Consider the following 21,286-nt stretch of genomic DNA (forward strand, 5'->3'; position numbering starts at 1 on the left):
GAGCATAAATTACATAGTTTAGACAAAAATACAGTTATAGACAGTTCTCCTAATATCCTTCCCCTTTGTCCATGTACCTTCTCTGACCCACTTCCAGACATCTTGAATTTATTTTTTGTGGAAAAGCGTTGGGCCACACTCAACTCTGAGGCCTGGCTCTGATGTCAGAAATCACTTTGACTCTTGCAGGGATCTGGTACCTGATTCAGTGATAGGGATTGAACCAAGGTTAGCTGCTAAACAAACACCTTACTTGTTGTAAGTCTAGTTCTAATTCAACTTTGTTATGAGCAAGTAAGATAAGATCTGACACTTCTCAGCCTTTGCACACAGAAACTTCCTGCCTTTCAAATATCTGTTTGGACAATTATCCCTTCCAGGAAAAAGATGACATACACCTAGATACTGTTTTATATTTTATACCTTACTTATAATACAAGAGAGAAAAAATCATACCTGCACCCTTTTCCATAGATTAAACTCCATCCTGTCTTTCTGTTTGTTTTTCCATGGAATTTAGCTAAATTTAGAATCTTGGTTATTTTTTGTTTTGTTTTGCTTTGTTTTTGTTTGGGGGCCACATCTGATGACGCTCAGGGGTTACTCCTGGCTCTGTGCTCTGAAATGGCTCCGGGATTAGGAGACCAGATGGGACTATGGGACACCGGGGGATGGAAGCGCGGTCCATCTTAGGGTAGTCGAATGCAAGGCAAACAACCTATTGCTGGTTCTGGTTCCCTAAATTTAGAATTTTGTATAGATGTAAATACATTTATTATTTGTCTATTCCCTATACCCTGTACTATACTAAGTGGTACATGTGGTCATGATATTTTTATTTTGTATATGAAACATCTAAAACATTGTGTGGGTCATGATTTTCACGTATCATGTATTAGTAAATATAGTACCGGGTACTCACTTTTATTATTTAATGCGGAATACTAACAGAAACGGATTGCTGAATACTAACATACCAGAAATAGCACATACAACTTTGAATTTTTGACACATGTTTTGGTTTTGTTCCTCTTTATTAGCTCAAGTTTCATAATCATCTTAGAAGGAAACTTTTTTTTTTTCTATAGAAGGGCACCTTTTTAAGTATAAATTTTTTTATCTCACAGTACATATCTGTGCTTCTGGAATACAGTTCCTTTTTATTTTTAGCTCAACTCCTGCACTTATTCTTAAAATCTCTGGCAAAATCAGGTGACATGAATGTGGTATTCATTTTCATAAAATTTATGTTATCAACATATTTTAAGGATTATTTATTATGATTCATATTTTGCCATACTTGTACATTTAATGAAAACACTGTTTTTCATGAGAGTGAATTTTGATATGTGAGTCAATTCTAGTATTTATAAAGTTCTTACCAAAAATTTGCATGCAGATTTATAATTTTACTTAATAAATGTAATATAAGAATCAATATTCCATGTAATATATGGTAGCTGATTTTGCATAAAATTCAAAACTAAATATGTGCATTTCAGATTGCTATGAAATAAATCTAGCATCTTGAATTCATAATCTTAGAGTCTATAATGAAAGATTTGCAGAGAAAATTATTTAATATTATTCCCATATGGGTCCATTTAGTAAAGATTAATTGTAAAAGTCTGTAGAAATGCTAACAAATCACATTTCTCAATAGCTAAGTCCTAGATTTCTATTTGTCTAGCCCTAAGATAAGTTCAAATAGGTAATATAGTGTCACAATCTTTTAGAACGATACATTCATGAAATAGTGCTCTAAAACAGTTCACATCTCTTAAAGAAAATAATTTGCGCATCATTTCTGCTTAAATTTTATGAGCAATTATGCATCTGTGTTTCCTATATTAGTGATAGAAAATCTATTTTAACCCACATTCATGTCCATGAAATTGTAACTGTTGTTGCAAAAAAAGATGAACTAAATATTAGAAATAGTTTAAACAAAATAAAGATTGAAGGAAATTCACCAAATGGGTATTTTTACTTCAAATGATAAATATTTTACGGGGAAATAGAAAATCTCAGGAGTGTACCTGCAACATAATATAATTAGCAATAACAAAAAATGTCCAAATATGGGAATATTCAGAACATACTTTAGTAAATTAGCATTTCTCTACTACTTTCTCATAAGAAATCTAATTCTAATACAGGAACTTCAGGTGGTGACGCAGTAAAAAAGTTAAAATGTAGGGACAAGCGAGATGTGCTATTTTTTGAAAAATATTTGCAACTTTAATACAATAAAAAAACTCAATTGAATAAGAGTAGCTATCAATTTTCATTTATCTAAGTTTATATAACATATAATGGAAATGACTAATCACAAAATGCTATTAATACAATTTATTCTTATTTTTCAACATATAAACATTCCACTATGCTTCTGTAGTTTACTCTCCTACAGCCTTAATTGCATTTTTATAAAATATATCAATACAAATACATTACATATAATGCATATATTTCTGGGCATGCCATACATGCTTGTATCCTTGCTCTGTGCTCTGTGCTCTGTGAAGCTCAGAGGACCAACCATATGGGGTTCCAGGTATTGAACTCTCATTGGCCACCGCAAGGCAAGAGACCTACCTGCTGTACTCTTTCTTTAGCCCCCAAACAATTAATATGTAATATGTATGATATATATGATATGATATATACTATTAATTATTAATAAAATATATAATTAATATAAATATTGGTTTTGGGGCCACACTGGTGACACTCAGTTATTACTCCTGGTTATGCATTTAGAAATTGCTCCTGGCTTGGGGGACCATATGAAACGCTGGGGATCGGACCCAAACCTGTCTTGGGTCAGCCATGTGCAAGGCAAACACCCTACCACTGTGTAATTTTCCTGCCCAATTAATATGTTTTCAATGTCCACATAGCTCTTTCACCAACATCATCTATATTGGCCTGAAAGAGAAAGTAGAAAGAATAATTAAAATCTAAAATAATAATAATAAAACGTTAAATAATAAATAATAAAAGTTGAAAGGTAAAAAAATGGATGTCTTTATACACACAAAAAAGTCTAAAACCATCATGATAGCCTCCAACTCATGCAGTCTAAAGTGGATTGAAGAAAAATGATATCAAATAATCTTACTTATATGTTAAAAAATAAGAAAAAACACCAAAGAATTAGACAGTCCTTGGAAAAAATAAGTTCTGATACAGTGCCTACAGGACCTTTATCTTTGGTAACAAGGAGGGATTAAGGGAAAGAGGGTGTATTGGGACAGTAGTGATGGTTTACTATAGTGTTGGTGGTAATAAATAAAGCAACAAAATAAATATGGTTGCAGTCCACCTTATCAAATAATAACAAAAAATCAGACAGTTGTGTATAAAGTAATGTTTTAGTTGATGTGATATTGATTACATGTGTATGTATTTACAAGTTTTATAGGACCAACAAAAGTGTACCAAATCCACCCCTAAAATGCTTATGTCCCTCCACCACTTATCAGCATCTATCTTCCCTACTACATTGGTAAACTCAGTTCTGTCAACAAAGCCAGAGAATTTCGTTTCCATTGGGCATTCTCTATTCTCTTTATATATATATATATATATATATATATATATATACATATATATATACTACAGATGAGTGACATCTACAGGCATTTTCCATTCCTCTTTAGCTATGCTTCACTTAATATTGTAGCTACATTCCATTTTATAATGTAGCAAAGGCAATGTTCTCTTCTATGCATGGTGAGTAGTATTTCTTCGTGTACACACACACACATAAACACACACTCACACACACACACACACATATATATATATATATACATATAATATATTTACCCACTTAACTAGTATTGATTCTTGTGTTGTTTTCAAATATTACTATATATAAAAAATTTTTTTGTTTTTTTGTTTTTTTGCTTTTTTGGGGGGCCACACCCTTTTGATGCTCAGGGGTTACTTCTGGCTAAGCTCTCAGAAATCGCCCCTGGCTTGGGGGGACCATATAGGACACCGGGGGATCGAACTGTGTTCCTTCCTTGGTTAGCACTTGCAAGGCAGACACCTTTTCTCTAGTGCCACCTCACTGGCCCCATATAGCAAAAAATTTTAAGGACTATAGTAGGGAACATTTATGTTCATATAACTTTTATTTTGTGTATTATAAATGGGACTGATATATCATACATTAATTGTTTTTAAATGTTTTTATATAAACTAAAATAATTTAAATCTCCATTACTGTGAATATTATCAAAATTGTTTACCACACTGGTTTCTAGCCTATTTGATACACACTATTCTATGGTTGTGAAATCATTATCATTGTCATTTTTATTTTCATTTTCATAATGAATGGTGGTGAACATTATTTTCATGTTCCTGTTTGACATCTATATCAAATTGTACAGATTCTTTGGCCAATTTTGTGATTTTCTTTTGTAGATTCTGTGAGATCTGTACATATCTTAGGAATTACTTCTTTCTGGGAATCATTCTATTAAGTCACCTAAGAAGTGAATACCATAGGTTGTAGTATTTTCTTAGGTATGACTAGTTGTTTAGAATATATCATTGAAATTCTTATAATGATTAAATTGAGTAAGTATAATGTTTTTGGTAAAATTGGTTATCATTATAATTTTTCTATCAATATATCGATAATATTTTTATTTTCTTGTGGATAGCTTTTTATTTTAATGATCATTAATTAATTTAAATGTAGAACATTTTCAATTTCTTTGTTAAATTGATTACCAGGTGGTTTTTCTCAATGAAATTAAAAATAGAATATTTGGGGGCCTGAGAGATAGCACAGCAGTGTTTGCCTTGCAAGCAGCCGATCCAGGACCAAAGGTGGTTGGTTCGAATCCTGGTGTCCCATATGGTCCCCTGTGCCTGACAGGAGCTATTTCTGAGCAGATAGCCAGGAGTTACCCCTGAGCACAACCGGGTGTGGCCCAAAAACCAAAGGAAAAAAAAAGAATATTCATAATAATTTTTCTCCAGTTTTACAACTGAGTGACATAAACTGTTCATAAACCAAAGATCACTTTATCTGTTTTGTTTTAATCTCCCCTTTTATTTCTGATCCTATTTATTTGAATTTTTTCTCTGGGTTTATTTTTCTTTGCTTAGCTGAAGGTTTGTGAGTATTTAACTTATAGTTGTGCTATCCTTGATTTATTTATTGTATTTTACTTGTAATGATTATTATTATGTTTGTTATTTTTGGTCACAGTCTATTGTGCTCAAGACTAAGTCCTGACTTTGTATTCAGGAACCACCACTAGTGGTTAGTCCTAGCCATAGGAGATTCAAGAGATTCAAATCACTTTGGCCTCCTGCAAGGCAAGTGCACTGCTTCTTGAATTTTTATTAAATTTTTATTTTTACTTTAACTTTTAATAGTTTATTTCTTCTACTAACTAAATTTAATTTAATTTTTTTCTCATTTCTTAAAATTTATGATTAGACTTTAGAGTTGAATTTTAGATCTGAATTTTTTTTCTTCTGTTTTTTTTTTTTTTTGGTCACACCCAATGACTTAGCTCAGGGGTTACTCCTGGCTATGCACTCAGAAACTGTTCCTGGCTTGGGGAACCATATGGGACTCCAGAGATCGAACTAAGGTCCTTTCTGGGTCAGCCACTTGCAAGACAAATGCCCTACCGCTGTGCTATTGCGCCGGACCCTGATTTTTGTTTCTTGACAAAACTTGCATTATAAATTTCCGTTAGATACTGTTTTTGTTATGTAATGTATTATATGTATCTGTTTCTTAATTTTCTGAGATTCCTATACTAAGAGAAACTCTATGCCATATTCTGAGAGCAAATCTGTGCCCTTATTATAAGGCCTTATAGAAGTTTCTCTGATAAATCTGTTTTTGTTTGTTTGTTTTTTTAAAGGATGTAGCTATTAGACATCCTAGAACTCCTAGTTTAAAATAAATAGTGGTTGTATGATCAGGACTAATATGACTCTATCTTAGATGTCATTTATGGAGATCAAGTAGATATAAGTGACTGGTCTTCCTATCTTCTCTACCAGCATGATGAGAGAGATGTAGAGATTAAGACATTTACTTTATTTGTAGCTGATTCTGGTTCAATTCCATGCAACTTAATAAGGTAACCTTATCACTACCAGGAGTGATTCGTGAGCACAATTTTACTGTTTTTCTTCTGAAAAGTCTTTCTTGTTCTTTTTGTTCTTTTATTTTTTCTTTATATTGGTTTTAGGAACACAGCCGGCTATACGCAGGAGTTACTTCTGGCTATATGCTCAGAAATTGCTCCTGGCTTGGGACACTGGAGAATCAAACCGAACTCTGTCCTAGGTTAACACTTAGCAAGGCAAACACCCTACTGCTTGCGCCACTGCGCTGGCTCCTGAAAAGTCCTTCTTGATCCTTATGCATAAAGCGTATTGTTTTGAAGTCCTTCCCAGGCAAATTGAAAATATCTGATGTACTTGGAGGTCTTCATGGATTTGATACCTAAATGCCGACATGTTTAAGTTCATTTGCTTTTTATTGTTTTGGTACCCTGTTGTTGAAGGGAAAAACTCAACAATGAGTTGGTTCTACTGGCTCTCTTAAAAAAAAATTTCCTGCTGTCCTGAATAGATTTAGGCACTGAATCTTGGCTAAATGCACAGTTTATGCAGATCTGGGGCAAACTTAGCTTATTCTGCTGTTTTGAGTGTCAGTGGAATTGGGGTAGGGTTCCATATTTTATATATGCAAGCTAAGCTGCGGGCATTCACCTTCAGGACTCTTGCAGCTGTTCTAACAGGTTATTGGCAGATAGGCTCAGAATGTGCTTTAAAAATATAAATAGTATTCATTATTTTTTCATACAGAGAAACCAATATTTTTATTTTTACATCAATTAATTTTTCAGTATTATACTGTACCATTTAGATTTTATTTGTGTTAGTCACTATGCTTTTATATTCTAATGGATAAAATTTTTCTACCTCCTATATTTTTCCCTTATGAAAGTATCTTTACCTAAAAGGCTATTATTTTCACTCTTTACTTTGCTAATCATATTTATATTTCGTGTATTTGCTCAAATGTCACTCTTCTGAATAGACTCTTTTGAGTCCTGATCTAAATTAGATTTCTCCTTTTTATGATTGCTCCTTCTTAAACTAGCTTCTATTACAAATTAAGTTATAGGTCAATTTTCCTTGCTTTTAAAGTAGTCTTATACTATTGGAAATCAGACAAAAAGCATACTTTATTCATACTGATATGTAATTTTAGTAACAATTTAATACAAACATATATGTAAATGTATTATGTATGAATAAATATTTTAGTAGTTACCATATGTCTCTTAGATTCAACTGTAAAATTTGTGTAGAATATTTATCTTGACAGTTTAGTTATGAATAGAGAAAATGAGTATTATTTAACAGGTGTTTCTAGCAATTTGAAATAACAAAGGGTTTGATAGTTTGAAGCAATTTGTTTTCTATTTATTATTCTATTAACTCCAAAGTTTTTATTTACTATCTGTATAACTCTTTAGACAATTTTATCCTATTCACATATCTATAAAACTAATTTAATAATAGTGATAAAATAATTTTTCTATAAGATTGTGGTTGTAATGATTTGAAATCTATAAAAATATCAGGCATGTAGCTAGAGATCTAATTTATTTTCCCAAAGAATTGAATTTGTTTACTCAAGCATAAATAGGTCTTCTAAGCTGTTGATAAACTAGGCTCAGATACATTGCTTAATAAATATATCTATAAATTAATAGACACACCATATTTTACATTTACACACTTAAATGCATTTTCTTTTAAAAATCACTAATTCTTAGATGAATACATAAAAGGTATTCATTAGGACAAATATATTATCATTGTAAAATATAAAAAGTTCATAAATTCAAGGAGGTCATATTCTCTATTAACCAGTATTAAATAACAATATTTCTACAAAAATATTATTTTACTCAATTACTTTATATATAAACGCTATTTTTCTGTCCTTTTAAAATCAAGTAATAAAAAAGATTCAATGCTAATTTATTTAGATACCCAAAGCATAAGGGTCAAGAACTTTTATACAAAATATTCTACAAATTCTATATGGCTTCTACAAATATCCAGAATTTCATTTTTCTTGAATGTAATTTTATTCCTCAACAAAATATTTTAGGAGGGTGATTCAAATACAGATGTGAATAGTACATTGAGAAACACAAAGGTAGCATTTATACACACAATAATTTTATTATATAGAGACAATAATTATATTATTTCTTCTCAATAAAGATGTTTTTACCTTCAGATTGGTGAAAATAATTTTATGAGATTTTCTTAGTTTCTTACTCAGATCCATTTCACAAAGACCATGAGGAAAAGAACCAGTATTGAAAAGAAGGCAAAGAATTTATTTTAAATACTAGCGTGCTGGAGCCTCAACTCTCGTTGAAGTCATCCTGGCCTTTCTTACATTCTTGCTTTTATACAATTTTAGAATAGATTAGCTACGCATTACATCATTGCTTAGGGGTAAACTGGTTAGTGAAGAAAGAACTCGGGTGCCATTTAGATAAATTTCATAGATTTTTCTGGCTAGATAAATTTAAGGCCCACATTCCATTTGGATGTCCTAAGGTCCTGGGATATAATTAGTCCCCAGGTGAAATTAGATTCCTTAATTTACTGCTTGCTCACTGAAACTATCTAGTATTTCTTAGAATACACCCTTTATGCCCCATGTATAAAGCAAAGCAAGGTTACGAAAGTGAAACAACTGTTATTTCCAAACTTACATTCTAATATTTCCTTCGAACAATTTGTTTTTAACTAAGATGATGCAAAGACACACTGTTTTGTACTTGATATTTTGAAATAAATAATTTAACTTTGAAACTAAAACACACTTTATGTAGCCTGGAAGAATTGAAAATTCAGAGCTATCAGAAGCCATAGCTTGCAGCCCATATGGTACCTAGTGCAATGCATGGGTAGTTCCTGAGAGCACTGCCAAGTGTGACTCTGTGACTCCCAGAACAACAACAACAACAACAACAACGGTGAAACCTCAATACAGCGGGTAGGGTGCCTGCCTTTCATGGGCTGATCTAGGTTCAACAACACTTCTCTCAGCACCATAGAAGGCCCCACAACCTCACTAAAAGAAATACCTGAGCTCAGAGTCAAGAGTAAGCTTTAAACACAGTCAAGTGTGCCTCCTCCCCCTAAAATATCATAGTTCCTAAACCCACAAGTGCCTATTCTACACTATAATAGTGAACAGTAGAATTCTGCATGCTCTTCAAGATTGAATATAATACTTCCCTTCTATAAACTCCCCACTCCCGTCAAAAATATCCCTGAACACCTTTGGCAATTTTAGGGAAGGGGTTGGATATAATTTCCTAAGTAGCAAAAACTTCCTTGCATCTTTCAGAAACCATATTAAATTACTTATAAATCCTCAAGTCTAAAAACACATATTTTCTTTCTTATCAGTTTTATTGGTGTGAATTTTGTGCCAATCTTGTCCATTTATCTCTTTAAAAAGTGCAATAGTCTCTTGCATGACTGCTAGCTTTTCTTTTCTTTTTTTTATTTTGAGGTCACAACCCGTGGTTCACCCAGAGCAGTGTTTTTCACTGTGCCTCAGTTCACTAGTGTGCCATGAAATATTGTCTGGTGTAGTGTGGGAAAAATTCCAATTTCATCTGTAACATGTGGCTTCAGCTCACAAATAGACCAATCATTAGATTATTTTATAATAAGGTAATTATAAAATAATTTCTTTGTGTTTATTTGATTCTTATTCAAGAGAATTACTTCATATATAGTCATATAGTCACAGTTAATTTTTTTAACATTTTCTAATGGTGGTGGTGTGCCTCGTGATTTTTTTTTTTCATGAAAAAAGTGTGCCTTTGTACTAAAAGGTTGAAAAACACTGAGCTAGAGATCTCAGGGGATGATAAGGTGTGCTGAAATTAAATTCACATCAGCCACTATGCAAGGCAAGTGTTTGCTTTTTTTTGTCTAGTCTGTTTTCCATACTCTAGCCATCTTAAATTGTAATATTAAAGTCGCCACACGCCATAACTTTGATTATTCATCTCTGATTCATTCATCTTTTAATGTGCACATATAAACAAATCGGCCTCATATTTTACAAAGCTTCTAGCCTTTCCACAACAACAAATTTGCTTTGGGGAAGGTGGTTTGGGGTCAGACCAAACCAATGTTCTGAATTTTTTCTGGCTCTGCATTCAGGAAGAATTCATGATGGTGTCAGAAAACCATATGGGATGCTGGGGATCAAACCCAAATTTGCTGCATGCAAAGCAAGCAAGCACCTTACCTGCTGTACTATATCTCTGATTCCAGAATAAGAAACAGTAAAAATTAAAATTTTCAGTAATGACTTTGCATATTGTATTTTCTTGTGAAAGAACTTTGTATTTCTTCTATTTATATGGAAAAAGCCAAACCATATTTTAAAACAGGTCTAGTAATTAATTCTTGCCTTTTGAGGAGCTTATATTCTTTAAATTATGTTAATTCTTTATATTTATATACATAAATTCTTCATATAGATAAATATTTGATATACTCATATATACTTGAACTACCTATCAGTAGGAATCTGATATCAATAACAATATCAATTGCAAACATTAACATAATATCATGTGTGACATTATTACAACATAGTTGTCCAATGATTAGAATTCTAGTAAAGGGGTGCTAAAATAATTTTTTAACAACATTTGCAAATTGAAACCATAATGGCATATAAAATACTGAAAAGAGATGGAAAATGTCCACTACAGTGGCAGACTGTGTGAGGGACAGGAGAAAATGGGGATATTAGTAGTGGGAAATTTGCACTGATGATGGGATGGCTGTTGGAACATTGATGACTAAAATCAACCATGAAAATTTTTTTAACTGTGTATCTCATGGTGATTCAATTAAAAAAAATATAAAAATATAAATACTGAGAGAATCTAGGGCTTTACTAACTAGTCAAAACGATAAACAGTTCCAACCCTTAACAATTTTCTTTGTTTCTAATTAATCTAGCATATTTATCGTAAGCAATTCCAGTTTTAGATATATCCATGATAAACATAACAAGGTCAATGGAAGTATAATACGCTATCATTATAATTTGGTCATAATGGATAGGATCCTCAAATTCTTATCAATAGGAGAAAAAATTGTAACGAAGTCATAAAATGAATATTATACATTAAAGTAAAAGATAAATGAACTTATGTGCAAAAAATGTGAATCTAAAAGCACTGTACTCAGCAAAAAACCCAGAACATTAATTACTGAAGTTTCTTTGGAGGATGCATGATGTACTTTATTTTGATGCATAATACATATCTAAATTTCATCAAACAACTTTAACATGTCATGTGTTTTTTGTGTGTCAAATAAGTCACAATTAAAAAAACTTTAATTACATATTTGTATTTCTGAAATTATTAGTGTATTTATAATGAATATATTTAAATTCTTTGCTTAATTAAATTATATTTTATTAAAATTATAGATATAACTTAATAATTCTATTTGTTTTATATGAAGGTTTAACCTAATCTCATATTCCCATGAAAAATTCTTGTTCTTTTAGCAATCAGTTATATTTTAAAAATCTTCTATTCCCAATATTTTCAAGAAATGATTATCTACCATAAATCTATTATGTGGTCAAATATTTGCTATATGTAAGCCAATATCTTCTTTCTTGGAGCTTATTTTATAGTACATTGGAGACTTTAGAAAAATTAGTCATAAATAGACAAACTTGAAACAAAGATAATGTCTCTGATGACTAGTCAAATTAGGTAGTCTTAGTAAAAAAGAAAAAGAAGAGAAATGATGGAAATTAATTATTGGAATAGCCTTAAAATATAAGGAGGGTTTTCATAAAATGTAAATACCAAGAAGTCAGACTAGTGACAGATGAAAATGAATGTCCCAGATGAATGTCCAAAATGAGTGTCCTTGGAATAAGAGGAAAAGGGAGAGAGAAGCTGAAATAATAGTTGAGAATACCTGAGCTATGAAGAAAATAATAGTAGAAAAAAGTTACAGAGACTTGGAAAAAAATGTTGAGTGTGGTTAACATCTTTCTTTTTTATTCTCGCTCTCTTTCTCATTGTATCTTTGTGGAGATGATTTTTTGTGGTGCTCAGGGGATAAACCTGTTTATGTGGCCCTAATTCTGTGCTTAGGGGACTATATAATGTGAGAATCTAACTTGGGACCCCTACATACACAGCATGAGCTCAGTCCTTTGAGTTATTACTCCAGTTCATTTTACCTTTTTTTAAAATAGTCTCAATTATGTGATTGCATATAAATAAAACATCGAACTCTACACACTTATGTTTATGTCACTTAAAATCTCATAATGTTTTCTCAATAAAACACATATCATTTGAAAATATCATTAAGCTACTTAAAATTTACATGTGAAAACTTAAAGGATACTGTATTTTTAAATAAGTAAAAATTTAGAGAATTATCTAAAGATGATTTTCTAATTCACTCACTAAGAATGAAATAATAATGACAGGGTTTTATCATAACACATATAAAATATTTCCTGGGAATAATCATAATTGTAGGGACTTGCTTTCATAATTTCAACTTCAAGTACTATTAAAATAAAGCAGAAAGATGTAATTCACATAATGACTTTTTGATGAATCAAAAGAACAAAGACACTTGTCAAGATTTCTAACCAAGTACTATACTAGGAGAAGGAAACACACACACACTCACACATACACACACACACACACACACAATCTATCTGTATATGCATATGCTTCCTAATATGCATATAAAAAAACTTTCTTGTTTGTTTTTGTTCGTTTGAGCACCACCAACAACCGGTGGTGCTCAGGGGTTAGTTACTCTTGACTCTGCACTCAGAAATCACTCCTGGCAGGCTTGGGAGACCATATGGGATGCTGGGATTCGAACCAGGGTACGTCCTGGGTTAGCCGTATGCAAAGCAAACACCCTATCTTTCCAGTCCCACTCTAGTTTTCTTTTTGTTTTTCATTATTCCTGGCAAAAGCATAAAGGTCTATTAATGTAATACAGTTCCAAAGAATGCTATTCTACAAATATTAGGCTAATATTTTAACACCATATTTTAAAATTGATATATGTGAAGATGTTGTATTAAAATAGAAATAAATAGAATTTAGGAGTTCAAGAGAATATGCAGGAAACAAGCCATTTGCTTTGCATGCAACAGATCTTCCTCCCAGGTAAGCACACCATGGAGTCACTTCTGAGAATAGTATTTGGAATATTCCCTGTGCACTCTCTGGAACACTCCAGAAAATAAATATGGGATCCTGGGATTTGAACCACCATCCTTCAGCATGCAAGGCAAATGCCTTAACCTCCATGCTCTCTCTTCAGTCCCATATTCTTATTCTAAAACAGATAAAAAAAAAACTCCAGTGACATGATGCTAACTAAACCTAAGAATGATCAGAAATCCAAAGGTTTCTAAGTTCAATTAAAATAAATATGACCCAAGATATCACCATCTCTAAATTCCATATTCATGGTATACAGTGCTTCAAACATACATTTCATTCCACATGCAATAATAAATTACTTATTTTTTTTACAAATTTAATAAATGATTCATTCATGATTCTATACCTTTGCACATGTAGCATCACTTTCTTAGACCCACAACCTGACCCACCTTTTTAATCTAACAAAATAAAATTATTTCTGATATTTTATCTGAAACAAAACTCTAATTACATTACCATCTCCAAGTTATTTTATTTTTGCCTTCCTTAGACAATTTTTTTTGTTTTTTTGGGGGGTCACACCCGGCAGTGCTCAGGGGTTACTCCTGGCTGTCTGCTCAGAAATAGCTCCTGGCAGGCACAGGGGACCATATGGGACATCGGGATTCGAACAAACCACCTTAGGTTCTGGATCTGCTGCTTGCAAGGCAAGCACCGCTGTGCTATCTCTCCGGGTCCTCCTTAGACAATTTTTATCCTTTTTTCTGTTACAGTATTATTTGCTTAAACTAAAAATCAAGAACCCGCTTCTCCCAAAAACCTATGATCAGTCCTACTAAATTTCATATTTGAAACTAAGAAAGGATATTTGAGAATTTTCCTTTCTGTATTTATAAGGATGAGTCTAAACTTCTAGATATAGAAAAGATAGGATGTGAAATATAATGCAGAGTAAAAAGATAAATTCTATAAAAAATTTAATAGAACATAATAGTAAAGAGTAATAATAAAGTTATGTTGCATTTATCTAGAACTCCACATTTGCAAAATACTACCTTGTAGTTTATCTTATACATACATATTAGATGTATATGTTATAATACATAATATAATATAATACTCAGAAATCTCAGTTGAAAAAAAATGAAGCTTATGGAGAAAATTCATAGACAATGCAATTCTGTTCCCTCTTGGAATACTCATAAGAGCTAAATGACTTCTCAGGTTTCAGAAGTTAACTATGGCAGCATTAGGAGAAAAGAGAAAGTCATTCTCATGGTGATGGAGAGGACAGTACATAGATTCAGAATATTAATCAAAAGTATGAATCCTAATCATAACTATAACACTAATACACCATAGTCACTGAAAGAGTACCCTAAGTTTATCTTTTAAGTAGAATGGGTGGGGGGATAATATAATTTTGAAGCAAGCCAGAATTATAAAAAATAAATAAATTGGAGTAGCCATTTGACTTCTCCAGTTGTATTTTCTGGATGTTAGAAATTATAGCATAAAACATCTAGCTTTCAGGAGTTTTAAGATATGAGGTAACCTATGGGGAAATAAAGTCATTGAAAGAGAAAGTGAAAGGATGAGAGAGGAGAGAGAAAAATCCAAAAAATCACCTTGATGTAGAATAACCATTATAGGCAGCAATCAGCTACAATTATCATTAGACCAGAATAAGAGTTCACTGAGATTTCATTGAAATTTAGAATCTTATCACTTATGTTCTCCATGTTTGAAAACAGTACCTGGCACAAAACAGGAAGTCAATAAATATTTGGTGAATAAATTAATAAAATATCTTAAAAAACTATTTAATTACCATTATCACATTGTAAGTGCTTCTTCAGCTCAATAAAGATGATTGAATTATAAAAAAATTGTATATGTTATAATGAATAAAACATCAGTATGGAGAGTGATTATGCATTGAACTAAGATACAAAATAAAAGTGACCTGAAACAGGTAAGTAGCTTGGCATTTGTGAATATATAGAGTGAAAAATTATAAAGGATTTTACTTATACATAGGTAGTATATGAAACTTGACTTATATCATAAATTAATGCTCCTTTAAGAATCTACATAGTCAAAACTAATTTTATTGTAAATCCAATATTTTTAATATATTAATTGAAAATATTTCAGTATAATTTCCATTAATTAAATTTATTATAAATAATTAAAATAAAAACATTTTGAGACCAATTTTAAAAAAATAAAGAAAAATTAAGTGTATTTTGCCCAAAATCTATGAATGAAGTGATAATAGTATATAAATAATTTCTTATAAATTGATGGAATTATATTAATCCTATTATAATCTAATTATATACAAAATGTGTATGTGTATATACAAAAAAAGTAAGTTGTATTTACAGTCATAATATATATTTTTTACATAGCATTTTAGTTTCTGAGTTTTTAAATAATAATAGGGCTTTGAGACTATATTTTGGTGCTGGAGTGATAGTACAAAGTAATATTAGTTTATCTCACATGTGGGAAACTTGGGATTAGTCCACCAAGTCCCACCAAGAGTGATCTTTGAGTCCAGAGGCAGTCCACACTTTCAGATGTGGTCCAAAAAACAAACCAAAAATCCTTTTCATGTTGTATAGATTTTATATTTTCATTATAGCATTTTTGGAGATTTGGTTTGTTAGAAATCTTATTTGAGAATTTGAGAAATACATTAATGTGATAACTCAAAGTTCCTGGTATATATTTTTCTATGATACTCTACTGACCTTTTAAAAAGATATACTATTTTCTTTCTAATGTCTCATCTGATCTTAAAAATAACATGAATGAAAGACAAAAAGCCTTGCACTCTGAGTCTCAAGGTGACATTTAAGACTGACATCTAGCTAGCAAAAGAAGATCTCAAAATTTATTCTTGTCTCATGGGGATAAGCAAATCATTAATATAAGAAGGCATCTGGCCATTAAGTGTTTTAAACGTCAACAATAAAACTTTAAAATCAATTCAAACCCTGACAGGAAGTCAATATGAAAACTGGAGGACAAAAGTGATGTACTTTAAACAGGTAAGTAGCCTCACACTGTGAAAGAACTGAACCTTGGAGATTGATTTATCAAGAAATCGAAACATGAAGATGTTGAACCAGTCCAGTCTCAGTACTTATCACATTGAAGTAGTTTCAGTACAAGTCACACTACTTTACTCTACTTCAGTGATATATTGTACAAGATAACTTGTTTTTATACTAAACCCAGCAACTAGACTAAAGTTAACAGCAATACTAATGTTTGTATTATACTTTAGAGTTTATAATAACCTTTATAACATTTAATTATATATGATCTAGGAGCAAGTAGGTTCACAAGAGGAATATTCAAGACTGTAATTCAAGATTATTAATGCAATAAAAATTGTTGAATACAAATATTAGGAAATTAGTTTTAAATCTTGCTCCTAATGTCAAATCAAAGACAATAGTTCTAATTATTTTGAAGGATTCTATTTGATATCACAATAAATCTAATAATATCATTTAAAAAACAAACACTGACTCACTCATTATTATGGATCCAATTCTTGGATTGATTTAAAATACCTCTACTATCCACTATATTAAGGTGAGACATAAGAAACAAAAAGTGACTAAGTTTCTAGCTTTGTAGGTAACAGAGATAACAAAGCATTAAGGTGCTTACCTTTTATGCAGTCAACCAGGGTTCAATTCCTTGCACCCCATATAGTTCCCTAAGCTTAGCTAGGAGAGATCCCTGAGCACAGAGCCCACAGTAAGTCCTAAATAAGATCTGGTGCTCCCCCAAAACATATCTATTCCTATAACGGTTTTAACGAGGTTTCTGATGTCACAAACTGCTTCACATTGTACGTATAGATATATGTATATTTACATGTATATATAACATGTATTACATGTATTATAGGTGTGTATTATATATAACATGTATTAAAGTGGTATATGCACGTATATATACAAATATATACCGTTTTAATACATGTTATATAGATGTGTTTGTACCTTTAATTAGTAACATTTTATGCTGCAAGTAGATAAAATACAAAAGAGGTAAATATATTCTCCAAATAATACTATACTTTATTCATGAAAACTATTTTGATGCAGTTACTCATATAGAACTACTTCCGGTGTCTGATTGACAGTCATTTTTGTGGGCTTTTCATTTTCTTAAAAGAACTCTACGAAGTGTGTGCTTACATTGATTATACAAGAAGGATAAATAAGATGCATAAACCCCTTCAAGTGTGCTTTTTTAAACTTTTGTTATTTTTACATATTACAGGAGGAAAAAGAAAATGTAAGCAATAATAGAGATAATAAAGAAGAGATTACAACCCTTTGAATTCTTCTCAGTAACTAAGAGTTTATTATCTGATTAAAAATCACCAAGATAAACTTATTTGTTTTTATAAAGTATTCCAGGAAAAGTCTATCATTGGAGTATTTTTTAAAATTAAACACCCAAGCAAGCAAAGCTATTTTATAAAATTAGTTAAAAAACAGTTGCAGAACAATAACAACAAAACAACACACAAAAACACACAAAAAACAACAACAACAACAATAATGACAACAATGTTTCTAAGCCACCTAGATACATTTTTTCTGTTGTATCCAAGGGAGTTTAAACTTTTACAATTGCATTGAAAATAGTTATGCAACATATATGTCTTCCTGAGTAAAATTTAAAATACATCCCATAACAGAGAGAGCCAGAAGAGACGTAAATAAGAGGGAAGCCAACACCAAACTTGTAGATGATGCTTTTATAGTGGAAGGTAATTGTGCAAGTCACCATGTTGAGCAGTAGCAAAGAAGGGGACACTCTGGTGAGAATGCTCCTGGTTTAATGCTGCTATGTACCTAAAATATTACTGTGATAAAATTGTAATCTACTTTGATCACAATAAAATATTAATGAAAGAGGGAGAACTCTGTCTGACCACCTGATTTTAAGAGTTTATATGCTTACTTTTGTGTGTGTGTGTGTTCAGTCATGCATCTATTTCAGATGATCTCAATAATATCTTACATTGCATCATTGAAGATTGCATCATTGAAGAGGCATGGTGGGTATAGGGCATATAAGGAAGATAAGGAGTTTCCGATGACTAGCAGGTCATCATGGTAAATCTCTTCCAACCATTTTTATCTTCATTCATATTTTTGTGAGAAATAAGGTGCAGATTTCTAGGTATCTACAAACGTAAAAGTCAAACTTTCCTTGTCCTGTTGTAAGATAATGCTACCTGATATCGAGGAGGTCTGACACAGTGTCGTAGGACTCTCTGATACTCAGTTAAACTAAACTCTTCTCTCTGTGTTGGTTTCAAATCCTATTATAAACATGATAACTAACTTCCCCTGGAAGGAACGATAGCAAAATTAAAGAGTTGGTTTTACTATGCATTTTTCTTGGAACTCCATAGTCCCTTAAAACATGATATTAATAAAAAGCAGAAAATTAGAAAATATTGGAAAAAAAAAACCTTATTCTGAAATCAGGTGATACAAATTTAGTACATCTATTTCTTGACTTCTTTAGCAGACAAAGAGCATAAAACTAGTAATTAGGGATATAAGTGGGTAGAAACAAACAATTCACCTGAGAAGCTGAAAACCAAATATTAAGTTATTGCTCAGAAATATCAATGAATAATTCATGTTCCTCTAGATTGATTGGTACCAAACTTAGTTAAAAAAGACAACTCAGAAGGATAATTTTTCCTTTTAGTAGAAGAGGAATTGCAAATGATCATTTGTTATTGTCAATTTTCTCCTGCACTGCTTATAATAAAACATGATGTAACTACCATGATCCCTAAATGATTATGTTGACTCTGGCACAAGTTGCATTCATATTTATTTGCTTATTTTTCCACCATCATATTATAGACCTGAGAAAAGTATATTATTTACAATAAAGAATAAAAATCCAAACACATGGATGAAATGTAAGTTTTGAAGGCTTATTGACTAAGTAGCTATGATTAAGTGTAAATGTAATTTTGTTTTTGTTTTATTGCTTTTGGGCCACACCCATTGATGCTCAGGGGTTACTCCTGGATCACTCCTAATTTAGGGGAACCATATGGGACACTGGGGGATCAAACCGCGGTCCATCCTAGGCTAGCACTTGCAAGGCAGGCACCTTGTCTCTAGCGCCACCGCTCCAGCCCCTGAATGTGAACATGTAAAGAAAATATGTATGGAGAAATTTTAAAAGAACTAAACGATCTTTTAATTTTAACAAGGGATATTGTATAAGGGGAATTTAGTGCTTTAGTAGTGCACATGAGTATGGCAACAAAGATTTTGAAGAAGTGTGAAATTGTATTATTAAGACATACAACATATTGTAAACCAAAGTTACCACAATAAATCATAAAAAGTAAACAGAAAAAACTATTAAAGTCAGACTATACTTTCTACTGCTATTTATAATGGAAGATACGCCCTTTAAGTCATTTCTCATAATAAACTCATCATGTACAAAAACTTAAGCTAAAAGTGTTAACAATAAGATTCAAACTGACCAAGTTGGATAAAATCAGCAAATTATCTTTACTGCTAACAATAAAAATTTCCATATTCCTTTTCAGTTCCAACCTGAATGTGAAGCAGCAGGACATCAAATTACTTTTGCCTTCCTGTAGCCACACATGTGTAGTTTCTGGAAAAGCTTGAATACTGATAATGCTACAGGGAATGTGCAAAAATGAGACTTCTAAAACAGTGCTTATAATCAGTGAACTAAATCTTTAACTTTCATCTGTGCATGCTGATATTGTCTTGCTAGGCAATTTACTTCTTTTTTTTCCCCCTAGAGAAAACCCAATTTTGTCCATTGTTCCAGCTGTGAATATGCCTTCAGTTCAATTACAACACAGATTTTCCCCCAAACTTTTATAGAGGTGTTTTATTTTTGTTCTTGTATATAAAGTCACATGTTTACAGGTGAACATTTAAGGTCTTGATTTAGAGTTACTGCAACTCACCACCACCAGAATGCTCAGCTTCCTCCACCAAATTATGAGTTTATATCTAAATTTTTATAATGCTTAGTAACGAACATGAAAAAAACAGCAAATTGTTATGTAAAATTCATTTAATTTTATATTGATAGCCTTATAAACCTTTGAATTTGGATAGGATATATGTTATAGTCTATAGCATGATACTGCTATTCATTAGCATTAGCAGTTAAATTTTGTTATTAAAAATTGATAGTATAAACATAGTAGATGTTTATGTTATCATGAAAGGTTCTTTTACCCTTGCGATGTAAATACAAGATTATTTCTTTATTTACAAAATGCTTCCTAATAGAATGTACGGATCCCACCAGGTATAGTTCCAGATATCTAGAGTAACCCCTGAGCATTGCCTGGTGTGGACCAAAAATAAGAAAATAAAACAAAAAAATAATAGAATCTAGGACATTGGGAATGCAAGTCACATGGGGGTGAAATTGATGTTGGAACAATAAATGCCTGAATCAACTGTATTGTGAAATCTTTTTAAATCATGGTGTTCAAATAAAAAAATACATAGACTTTCATGTCTTGTTAGAATATGAGTATTTAATCAATTGTTTATATTTATTTCTCACATGGGGTACAAAAGATATTATAATTTTCACTTATCCATGTTTTATTATAACATTTTGTATATAACAATCCTATTTGAAAAAAAAACACAACAACAAATACTAAATACAGGTGGCTTGAATCTTCCCCTTTTAATCAACTAAGTACCTCATGGGACAAATTAATGAAGAACGTCAATAAGCTTCTATTCTCAAGCTGTGAGTTTTCCATCTTGTCAGTCCATTTTTAAAATACTTCTCTATACCCCCTTGCTACCACAGATAGTTACACTATAGAAAACTGGTTTTTGTTTGTTTGTTTGTTTTTTGCATTTCAACCACACCTGGGGTAATGCTCAGGGTTTACT

This window comes from Suncus etruscus, chromosome 11, assembly GCF_024139225.1.
Source record: "Suncus etruscus isolate mSunEtr1 chromosome 11, mSunEtr1.pri.cur, whole genome shotgun sequence".
NCBI lineage: Eukaryota > Metazoa > Chordata > Mammalia > Eulipotyphla > Soricidae > Suncus > Suncus etruscus.